The following is an 11,789-nucleotide window of genomic DNA, read 5'->3' as shown; positions in this document are numbered from 1 at the left end:
TGCTTATCAAAGCTTTGCTAAATTGTGAAGACTACTTGTATTGTGGAACTCAAAAAACAATGCATAACAAAGCTTTGCTAAATTGCATAGACTTCTAATGTGGAACTCAAGAATGAAACAATGCTCAACAAAGCTTTGCATAAATTGCAGACACTTCTGTTGTGGAACTCAAGACTTAAGCAATTCTCATCAAAGCTTTGTTAAATTGCAAAGACTACTTCTATTGTGGAACTCAAGAATTAAACAATGCTCATCAATGCTTTTCTTAAAGTGCATAGACTTATATTGTGGAACTCAAAAATCAAACAATGCTCGTCAAAGCTTTGCTTAAATTGCGTAGACTTCTATTATGGAACTCAAGAATAAAGAAATGCTCATCAAAGCTTTACTAAATTGCAAAGATTACTTCTATTATGGAATTTAAGAATCAAACAACGCTCATCAAAGCTTTTCTAAACTGCATAGACTTCTAATGTGGAACTCAAGAATGAAACAATGCTCATCCAAGCTTTGCTTAAATTGTATAGACTTCTACTGTGGAATTCAAGAATTAAACAATGCTCTTCAAAGCATTGCTAAATTGTGAAGACGACTTTTCTTCAGGTACTCAAGAATTAAACAATGCTTATTGAACTAAATTGTGTTGTCTTTTAATGTGGAACTAAAGAATGACATAATTCTTGTCAATGCCTTGCTTAAATTGCATAGACTTCTATTGTGGAACTTAAGAATTAAACCATGCTTATCAAAGCTTTGCTAAATCGCGAAGACTACTTCTGTTGTGGAACTCACGAATTAAACAACGCTCATGAAATCTTTGCTAAATTGCATAGACTTCTAAGGTGGAACTCAAGAATGAAACAATGCTCATTAGAGCTTTGCTTCAAATGTATAGACTTCTATTGTGTAACTCGATAATTAAACAATGCTCTTCAAACCTTTCCTAAATTGCGAAGACGAGTTTTATTGAGCTACTCAAGAATTAAACAATGCTTATTGAACTAAATTGCATAGACTTTTAATGTGGAACTAAAGAATGAAATAATTCTTATCAATGCCTTGCTTAAATTGCATAGACTTCTATTATGGAACTTAAGAATTAAACAATGCTTATCAAAGCTTTGCTAAATTGTGAAGACTACTTGTATTGTGGAACTCAAAAAACAATGCATAACAAAGCTTTGCTAAATTGCATAGACTTCTAATGTGGAACTCAAGAATGAAACAATGCTCAACAAAGCTTTGCATAAATTGCAGACACTTCTGTTGTGGAACTCAAGACTTAAGCAATTCTCATCAAAGCTTTGTTAAATTGCAAAGACTACTTCTATTGTGGAACTCAAGAATTAAACAATGCTCATCAATGCTTTTCTTAAAGTGCATAGACTTATATTGTGGAACTCAAAAATCAAACAATGCTCGTCAAAGCTTTGCTTAAATTGCGTAGACTTCTATTATGGAACTCAAGAATAAAGAAATGCTCATCAAAGCTTTACTAAATTGCAAAGATTACTTCTATTATGGAATTTAAGAATCAAACAACGCTCATCAAAGCTTTTCTAAACTGCATAGACTTCTAATGTGGAACTCAAGAATGAAACAATGCTCATCCAAGCTTTGCTTAAATTGTATAGACTTCTACTGTGGAACTCAAGAATTAAACAATGCTCTTCAAAGCATTGCTAAATTGTGAAGACGACTTTTCTTCAGGTACTCAAGAATTAAACAATGCTTATTGAACTAAATTGTGCTGTCTTTTAATGTGGAACTAAAGAATGACATAATTCTTGTCAATGCCTTGCTTAAATTGCATAGACTTCTATTGTGGAACTTAAGAATTAAACCATGCTTATCAAAGCTTTGCTAAATCGCGAAGACTACTTCTGTTGTGGAACTCACGAATTAAACAACGCTCATGAAATCTTTGCTAAATTGCATAGACTTCTAAGGTGGAACTCAAGAATGAAACAATGCTCATTAGAGCTTTGCTTCAAATGTATAGACTTCTATTGTGTAACTCGATAATTAAACAATGCTCTTCAAACCTTTCCTAAATTGCGAAGACGAGTTTTATTGAGCTACTCAAGAATTAAACAATGCTTATTGAACTAAATTGCATAGACTTTTAATGTGGAACTAAAGAATGAAATAATTCTTATCAATGCCTTGCTTAAATTGCATAGACTTCTATTATGGAACTTAAGAATTAAACAATGCTTATCAAAGCTTTGCTAAATTGTGAAGACTACTTGTATTGTGGAACTCAAAAAACAATGCATAACAAAGCTTTGCTAAATTGCATAGACTTCTAATGTGGAACTCAAGAATGAAACAATGCTCAACAAAGCTTTGCATAAATTGCAGACACTTCTGTTGTGGAACTCAAGACTTAAGCAATTCTCATCAAAGCTTTGTTAAATTGCAAAGACTACTTCTATTGTGGAACTCAAGAATTAAACAATGCTCATCAATGCTTTTCTTAAAGTGCATAGACTTATATTGTGGAACTCAAAAATCAAACAATGCTCGTCAAAGCTTTGCTTAAATTGCGTAGACTTCTATTATGGAACTCAAGAATAAAAAAATGCTCATCAAAGCTTTACTAAATTGCAAAGATTACTTCTATTATGGAATTTAAGAATCAAACAACGCTCATCAAAGCTTTTCTAAACTGCATAGACTTCTAATGTGGAACTCAAGAATGAAACAATGCTCATCCAAGCTTTGCTTAAATTGTATAGACTTCTACTGTGGAACTCAAGAATTAAACAATGCTCTTCAAAGCATTGCTAAATTGTGAAGACGACTTTTCTTCAGGTACTCAAGAATTAAACAATGCTTATTGAACTAAATTGTGTTGTCTTTTAATGTGGAACTAAAGAATGAAATAATTCTTGTCAATGCCTTGCTTAAATTGCATAGACTTCTATTGTGGAACTTAAGAATTAAACCATGCTTATCAAAGCTTTGCTAAATCGCGAAGACTACTTCTGTTGTGGAACTCACGAATTAAACAACGCTCATGAAATCTTTGCTAAATTGCATAGACTTCTAAGGTGGAACTCAAGAATGAAACAATGCTCATTAGAGCTTTGCTTCAAATGTATAGACTTCTATTGTGTAACTCGATAATTAAACAATGCTCTTCAAACCTTTCCTAAATTGCGAAGACGAGTTTTATTGAGCTACTCAAGAATTAAACAATGCTTATTGAACTAAATTGCATAGACTTTTAATGTGGAACTAAAGAATGAAATAATTCTTATCAATGCCTTGCTTAAATTGCATAGACTTCTATTATGGAACTTAAGAATTAAACAATGCTTATCAAAGCTTTGCTAAATTGTGAAGACTACTTGTATTGTGGAACTCAAAAAACAATGCATAACAAAGCTTTGCTAAATTGCATAGACTTCTAATGTGGAACTTAAGAATGAAACAATGCTCAACAAAGCTTTGCATAAATTGCAGACACTTCTGTTGTGGAACTCAAGACTTAAGCAATTCTCATCAAAGCTTTGTTAAATTGCAAAGACTACTTCTATTGTGGAACTCAAGAATTAAACAATGCTCATCAATGCTTTTCTTAAAGTGCATAGACTTATATTGTGGAACTCAAAAATCAAACAATGCTCGTCAAAGCTTTGCTTAAATTGCGTAGACTTCTATTATGGAACTCAAGAATAAAAAAATGCTCATCAAAGCTTTACTAAATTGCAAAGATTACTTCTATTATGGAATTTAAGAATCAAACAACGCTCATCAAAGCTTTTCTAAACTGCATAGACTTCTAATGTGGAACTCAAGAATGAAACAATGCTCATCCAAGCTTTGCTTAAATTGTATAGACTTCTACTGTGGAACTCAAGAATTAAACAATGCTCTTCAAAGCATTGCTAAATTGTGAAGACGACTTTTCTTCAGGTACTCAAGAATTAAACAATGCTTATTGAACTAAATTGTGTTGTCTTTTAATGTGGAACTAAAGAATGAAATAATTCTTGTCAATGCCTTGCTTAAATTGCATAGACTTCTATTGTGGAACTTAAGAATTAAACCATGCTTATCAAAGCTTTGCTAAATCGCGAAGACTACTTCTGTTGTGGAACTCACGAATTAAACAACGCTCATGAAATCTTTGCTAAATTGCATAGACTTCTAAGGTGGAACTCAAGAATGAAACAATGCTCATTAGAGCTTTGCTTCAAATGTATAGACTTCTATTGTGTAACTCGATAATTAAACAATGCTCTTCAAACCTTTCCTAAATTGCGAAGACGAGTTTTATTGAGCTACTCAAGAATTAAACAATGCTTATTGAACTAAATTGCATAGACTTTTAATGTGGAACTAAAGAATGAAATAATTCTTATCAATGCCTTGCTTAAATTGCATAGACTTCTATTATGGAACTTAAGAATTAAACAATGCTTATCAAAGCTTTGCTAAATTGTGAAGACTACTTGTATTGTGGAACTCAAAAAACAATGCATAACAAAGCTTTGCTAAATTGCATAGACTTCTAATGTGGAACTCAAGAATGAAACAATGCTCAACAAAGCTTTGCATAAATTGCAGACACTTCTGTTGTGGAACTCAAGACTTAAGCAATTCTCATCAAAGCTTTGTTAAATTGCAAAGACTACTTCTATTGTGGAACTCAAGAATTAAACAATGCTCATCAATGCTTTTCTTAAAGTGCATAGACTTATATTGTGGAACTCAAAAATCAAACAATGCTCGTCAAAGCTTTGCTTAAATTGCGTACACTTCTATTATGGAACTCAAGAATAAAGAAATGCTCATCAAAGCTTTACTAAATTGCAAAGATTACTTCTATTATGGAATTTAAGAATCAAACAACGCTCATCAAAGCTTTTCTAAACTGCATAGACTTCTAATGTGGAACTCAAGAATGAAACAATGCTCATCCAAGCTTTGCTAAAATTGTATAGACTTCTACTGTGGAACTCAAGAATTAAACAATGCTCTTCAAAGCATTGCTAAATTGTGAAGACGACTTTTCTTCAGGTACTCAAGAATTAAACAATGCTTATTGAACTAAATTGTGTTGTCTTTTAATGTGGAACTAAAGAATGAAATAATTCTTGTCAATGCCTTGCTTAAATTGCATAGACTTCTATTGTGGAACTTAAGAATTAAACCATGCTTATCAAAGCTTTGCTAAATCGCGAAGACTACTTCTGTTGTGGAACTCACGAATTAAACAACGCTCATGAAATCTTTGCTAAATTGCATAGACTTCTAAGGTGGAACTCAAGAATGAAACAATGCTCATTAGAGCTTTGCTTCAAATGTATAGACTTCTATTGTGTAACTCGATAATTAAACAATGCTCTTCAAACCTTTCCTAAATTGCGAAGACGAGTTTTATTGAGCTACTCAAGAATTAAACAATGCTTATTGAACTAAATTGCATAGACTTTTAATGTGGAACTAAAGAATGAAATAATTCTTATCAATGCCTTGCTTAAATTGCATAGACTTCTATTATGGAACTTAAGAATTAAACAATGCTTATCAAAGCTTTGCTAAATTGTGAAGACTACTTGTATTGTGGAACTCAAAAAACAATGCATAACAAAGCTTTGCTAAATTGCATAGACTTCTAATGTGGAACTCAAGAATGAAACAATGCTCAACAAAGCTTTGCATAAATTGCAGACACTTCTGTTGTGGAACTCAAGACTTAAGCAATCTCATCAAAGCTTTGTTAAATTGCAAAGACTACTTCTATTGTGGAACTCAAGAATTAAACAATGCTCATCAATGCTTTTCTTAAAGTGCATAGACTTATATTGTGGAACTCAAAAATCAAACAATGCTCGTCAAAGCTTTGCTTAAATTGCGTAGACTTCTATTATGGAACTCAAGAATAAAGAAATGCTCATCAAAGCTTTACTAAATTGCAAAGATTACTTCTATTATGGAATTTAAGAATCAAACAACGCTCATCAAAGCTTTTCTAAACTGCATAGACTTCTAATGTGGAACTCAAGAATGAAACAATGCTCATCCAAGCTTTGCTTAAATTGTATAGACTTCTACTGTGGAACTCAAGAATTAAACAATGCTCTTCAAAGCATTGCTAAATTGTGAAGACGACTTTTCTTCAGGTACTCAAGAATTAAACAATGCTTATTGAACTAAATTGTGTTGTCTTTTAATGTGGAACTAAAGAATGAAATAATTCTTGTCAATGCCTTGCTTAAATTGCATAGACTTCTATTGTGGAACTTAAGAATTAAACCATGCTTATCAAAGCTTTGCTAAATCGCGAAGACTACTTCTGTTGTGGAACTCACGAATTAAACAACGCTCATGAAATCTTTGCTAAATTGCATAGACTTCTAAGGTGGAACTCAAGAATGAAACAATGCTCATTAGAGCTTTGCTTCAAATGTATAGACTTCTATTGTGTAACTCGATAATTAAACAATGCTCTTCAAACCTTTCCTAAATTGCGAAGACGAGTTTTATTGAGCTACTCAAGAATTAAACAATGCTTATTGAACTAAATTGCATAGACTTTTAATGTGGAACTAAAGAATGAAATAATTCTTATCAATGCCTTGCTTAAATTGCATAGACTTCTATTATGGAACTTAAGAATTAAACAATGCTTATCAAAGCTTTGCTAAATTGTGAAGACTACTTGTATTGTGGAACTCAAAAAACAATGCATAACAAAGCTTTGCTAAATTGCATAGACTTCTAATGTGGAACTCAAGAATGAAACAATGCTCAACAAAGCTTTGCATAAATTGCAGACACTTCTGTTGTGGAACTCAAGACTTAAGCAATTCTCATCAAAGCCTTGTTAAATTGCAAAGACTACTTCTATTGTGGAACTCAAGAATTAAACAATGCTCATCAATGCTTTTCTTAAAGTGCATAACTTATATTGTGGAACTCAAAAATCAAACAATGCTCGTCAAAGCTTTGCTTAAATTGTGTAGACTTCTATTATGGAACTCAAGAATAAAGAAATGCTCATCAAAGCTTTACTAAATTGCAAAGATTACTTCTATTATGGAATTTAAGAATCAAACAACGCTCATCAAAGCTTTTCTAAACTGCATAGACTTCTAATGTGGAACTCAAGAATGAAACAATGCTCATCCAAGCTTTGCTTAAATTGTATAGACTTCTACTGTGGAACTCAAGAATTAAACAATGCTCTTCAAAGCATTGCTAAATTGTGAAGACGACTTTTCTTCAGGTACTCAAGAATTAAACAATGCTTATTGAACTAAATTGTGTTGTCTTTTAATGTGGAACTAAAGAATGACATAATTCTTGTCAATGCCTTGCTTAAATTGCATAGACTTCTATTGTGGAACTTAAGAATTAAACCATGCTTATCAAAGCTTTGCTAAATCGCGAAGACTACTTCTGTTGTGGAACTCACGAATTAAACAACGCTCATGAAATCTTTGCTAAATTGCATAGACTTCTAAGGTGGAACTCAAGAATGAAACAATGCTCATTAGAGCTTTGCTTCAAATGTATAGACTTCTATTGTGTAACTCGATAATTAAACAATGCTCTTCAAACCTTTCCTAAATTGCGAAGACGAGTTTTATTGAGCTACTCAAGAATTAAACAATGCTTATTGAACTAAATTGCATAGACTTTTAATGTGGAACTAAAGAATGAAATAATTCTTATCAATGCCTTGCTTAAATTGCATAGACTTCTATTATGGAACTTAAGAATTAAACAATGCTTATCAAAGCTTTGCTAAATTGTGAAGACTACTTGTATTGTGGAACTCAAAAAACAATGCATAACAAAGCTTTGCTAAATTGCATAGACTTCTAAATGTGGAACTCAAGAATGAAACAATGCTCAACAAAGCTTTGCATAAATTGCAGACACTTCTGTTGTGGAACTCAAGACTTAAGCAATTCTCATCAAAGCTTTGTTAAATTGCAAAGACTACTTCTATTGTGGAACTCAAGAATTAAACAATGCTCATCAATGCTTTTCTTAAAGTGCATAGACTTATATTGTGGAACTCAAAAATCAAACAATTGCTCGTCAAAGCTTTGCTTAAATTGCGTAGACTTCTATTATGGAACTCAAGAATAAAGAAATGCTCATCAAAGCTTTACTAAATTGCAAAGATTACTTCTATTATGGAATTTAAGAATCAAACAACGCTCATCAAAGCTTTTCTAAACTGCATAGACTTCTAATGTGGAACTCAAGAATGAAACAATGCTCATCCAAGCTTTGCTTAAATTGTATAGACTTCTACTGTGGAATTCAAGAATTAAACAATGCTCTTCAAAGCATTGCTAAATTGTGAAGACGACTTTTCTTCAGGTACTCAAGAATTAAACAATGCTTATTGAACTAAATTGTGTTGTCTTTTAATGTGGAACTAAAGAATGACATAATTCTTGTCAATGCCTTGCTTAAATTGCATAGACTTCTATTGTGGAACTTAAGAATTAAACCATGCTTATCAAAGCTTTGCTAAATCGCGAAGACTACTTCTGTTGTGGAACTCACGAATTAAACAACGCTCATGAAATCTTTGCTAAATTGCATAGACTTCTAAGGTGGAACTCAAGAATGAAACAATGCTCATTAGAGCTTTGCTTCAAATGTATAGACTTCTATTGTGTAACTCGATAATTAAACAATGCTCTTCAAACCTTTCCTAAATTGCGAAGACGAGTTTTATTGAGCTACTCAAGAATTAAACAATGCTTATTGAACTAAATTGCATAGACTTTTAATGTGGAACTAAAGAATGAAATAATTCTTATCAATGCCTTGCTTAAATTGCATAGACTTCTATTATGGAACTTAAGAATTAAACAATGCTTATCAAAGCTTTGCTAAATTGTGAAGACTACTTGTATTGTGGAACTCAAAAAACAATGCATAACAAAGCTTTGCTAAATTGCATAGACTTCTAATGTGGAACTCAAGAATGAAACAATGCTCAACAAAGCTTTGCATAAATTGCAGACACTTCTGTTGTGGAACTCAAGACTTAAGCAATTCTCATCAAAGCTTTGTTAAATTGCAAAGACTACTTCTATTGTGGAACTCAAGAATTAAACATGCTCATCAATGCTTTTCTTAAAGTGCATAGACTTATATTGTGGAACTCAAAAATCAAAACAATGCTCGTCAAAGCTTTGCTTAAATTGCGTAGACTTCTATTATGGAACTCAAGAATAAAGAAATGCTCATCAAAGCTTTACTAAATTGCAAAGATTACTTCTATTATGGAATTTAAGAATCAAACAACGCTCATCAAAGCTTTTCTAAACTGCATAGACTTCTAATGTGGAACTCAAGAATGAAACAATGCTCATCCAAGCTTTGCTTAAATTGTATAGACTTCTACTGTGGAACTCAAGAATTAAACAATGCTCTTCAAAGCATTGCTAAATTGTGAAGACGACTTTTCTTCAGGTACTCAAGAATTAAACAATGCTTATTGAACTAAATTGTGCTGTCTTTTAATGTGGAACTAAAGAATGACATAATTCTTGTCAATGCCTTGCTTAAATTGCATAGACTTCTATTGTGGAACTTAAGAATTAAACCATGCTTATCAAAGCTTTGCTAAATCGCGAAGACTACTTCTGTTGTGGAACTCACGAATTAAACAACGCTCATGAAATCTTTGCTAAATTGCATAGACTTCTAAGGTGGAACTCAAGAATGAAACAATGCTCATTAGAGCTTTGCTTCAAATGTATAGACTTCTATTGTGTAACTCGATAATTAAACAATGCTCTTCAAACCTTTCCTAAATTGCGAAGACGAGTTTTATTGAGCTACTCAAGAATTAAACAATGCTTATTGAACTAAATTGCCATAGACTTTTAATGTGGAACTAAAGAATGAAATAATTCTTATCAATGCCTTGCTTAAATTGCATAGACTTCTATTATGGAACTTAAGAATTAAACAATGCTTATCAAAGCTTTGCTAAATTGTGAAGACTACTTGTATTGTGGAACTCAAAAAACAATGCATAACAAAGCTTTGCTAAATTGCATAGACTTCTAATGTGGAACTCAAGAATGAAACAATGCTCAACAAAGCTTTGCATAAATTGCAGACACTTCTGTTGTGGAACTCAAGACTTAAGCAATTCTCATCAAAGCTTTGTTAAATTGCAAAGACTACTTCTATTGTGGAACTCAAGAATTAAACAATGCTCATCAATGCTTTTCTTAAAGTGCATAGACTTATATTGTGGAACTCAAAAATCAAACAATGCTCGTCAAAGCTTTGCTTAAATTGCGTAGACTTCTATTATGGAACTCAAGAATAAAAAAAATGCTCATCAAAGCTTTACTAAATTGCAAAGATTACTTCTATTATGGAATTTAAGAATCAAACAACGCTCATCAAAGCTTTTCTAAACTGCATAGACTTCTAATGTGGAACTCAAGAATGAAACAATGCTCATCCAAGCTTTGCTTAAATTGTATAGACTTCTACTGTGGAACTCAAGAATTAAACAATGCTCTTCAAAGCATTGCTAAATTGTGAAGACGACTTTTCTTCAGGTACTCAAGAATTAAACAATGCTTATTGAACTAAATTGTGTTGTCTTTTAATGTGGAACTAAAGAATGAAATAATTCTTGTCAATGCCTTGCTTAAATTGCATAGACTTCTATTGTGGAACTTAAGAATTAAACCATGCTTATCAAAGCTTTGCTAAATCGCGAAGACTACTTCTGTTGTGGAACTCACGAATTAAAACAACGCTCATGAAATCTTTGCTAAATTGCATAGACTTCTAAGGTGGAACTCAAGAATGAAACAATGCTCATTAGAGCTTTGCTTCAAATGTATAGACTTCTATTGTGTAACTCGATAATTAAACAATGCTCTTCAAACCTTTCCTAAATTGCGAAGACGAGTTTTATTGAGCTACTCAAGAATTAAACAATGCTTATTGAACTAAATTGCATAGACTTTTAATGTGGAACTAAAGAATGAAATAATTCTTATCAATGCCTTGCTTAAATTGCATAGACTTCTATTATGGAACTTAAGAATTAAACAATGCTTATCAAAGCTTTGCTAAATTGTGAAGACTACTTGTATTGTGGAACTCAAAAAACAATGCATAACAAAGCTTTGCTAAATTGCATAGACTTCTAATGTGGAACTCAAGAATGAAACAATGCTCAACAAAGCTTTGCATAAATTGCAGACACTTCTGTTGTGGAACTCAAGACTTAAGCAATTCTCATCAAAGCTTTGTTAAATTGCAAAGACTACTTCTATTGTGGAACTCAAGAATTAAACAATGCTCATCAATGCTTTTCTTAAAATGCATAGACTTATATTGTGGAACTCAAAAATCAAACAATGCTCGTCAAAGCTTTGCTTAAATTGCGTAGACTTCTATTATGGAACTCAAGAATAAAGAAATGCTCATCAAAGCTTTACTAAATTGCAAAGATTACTTCTATTATGGAATTTAAGAATCAAACAACGCTCATCAAAGCTTTTCTAAACTGCATAGACTTCTAATGTGGAACTCAAGAATGAAACAATGCTCATCCAAGCTTTGCTTAAATTGTATAGACTTCTACTGTGGAACTCAAGAATTAAACAATGCTCTTCAAAGCATTGCTAAATTGTGAAGACGACTTTTCTTCAGGTACTCAAGAATTAAACAATGCTTATTGAACTAAATTGTGTTGTCTTTTAATGTGGAACTAAAGAATGAAATAATTCTTGTCAATGCCTTGCTTAAATTGCATAGAATTCTAT

This window comes from Lactuca sativa, chromosome 7 (genome assembly GCF_002870075.4).
Source record: "Lactuca sativa cultivar Salinas chromosome 7, Lsat_Salinas_v11, whole genome shotgun sequence".
Lineage (NCBI taxonomy): Eukaryota > Viridiplantae > Streptophyta > Magnoliopsida > Asterales > Asteraceae > Lactuca > Lactuca sativa.
The sequence above is the reverse complement of the archived record's forward strand: the minus strand, read 5'-3'. Positions refer to the sequence as shown.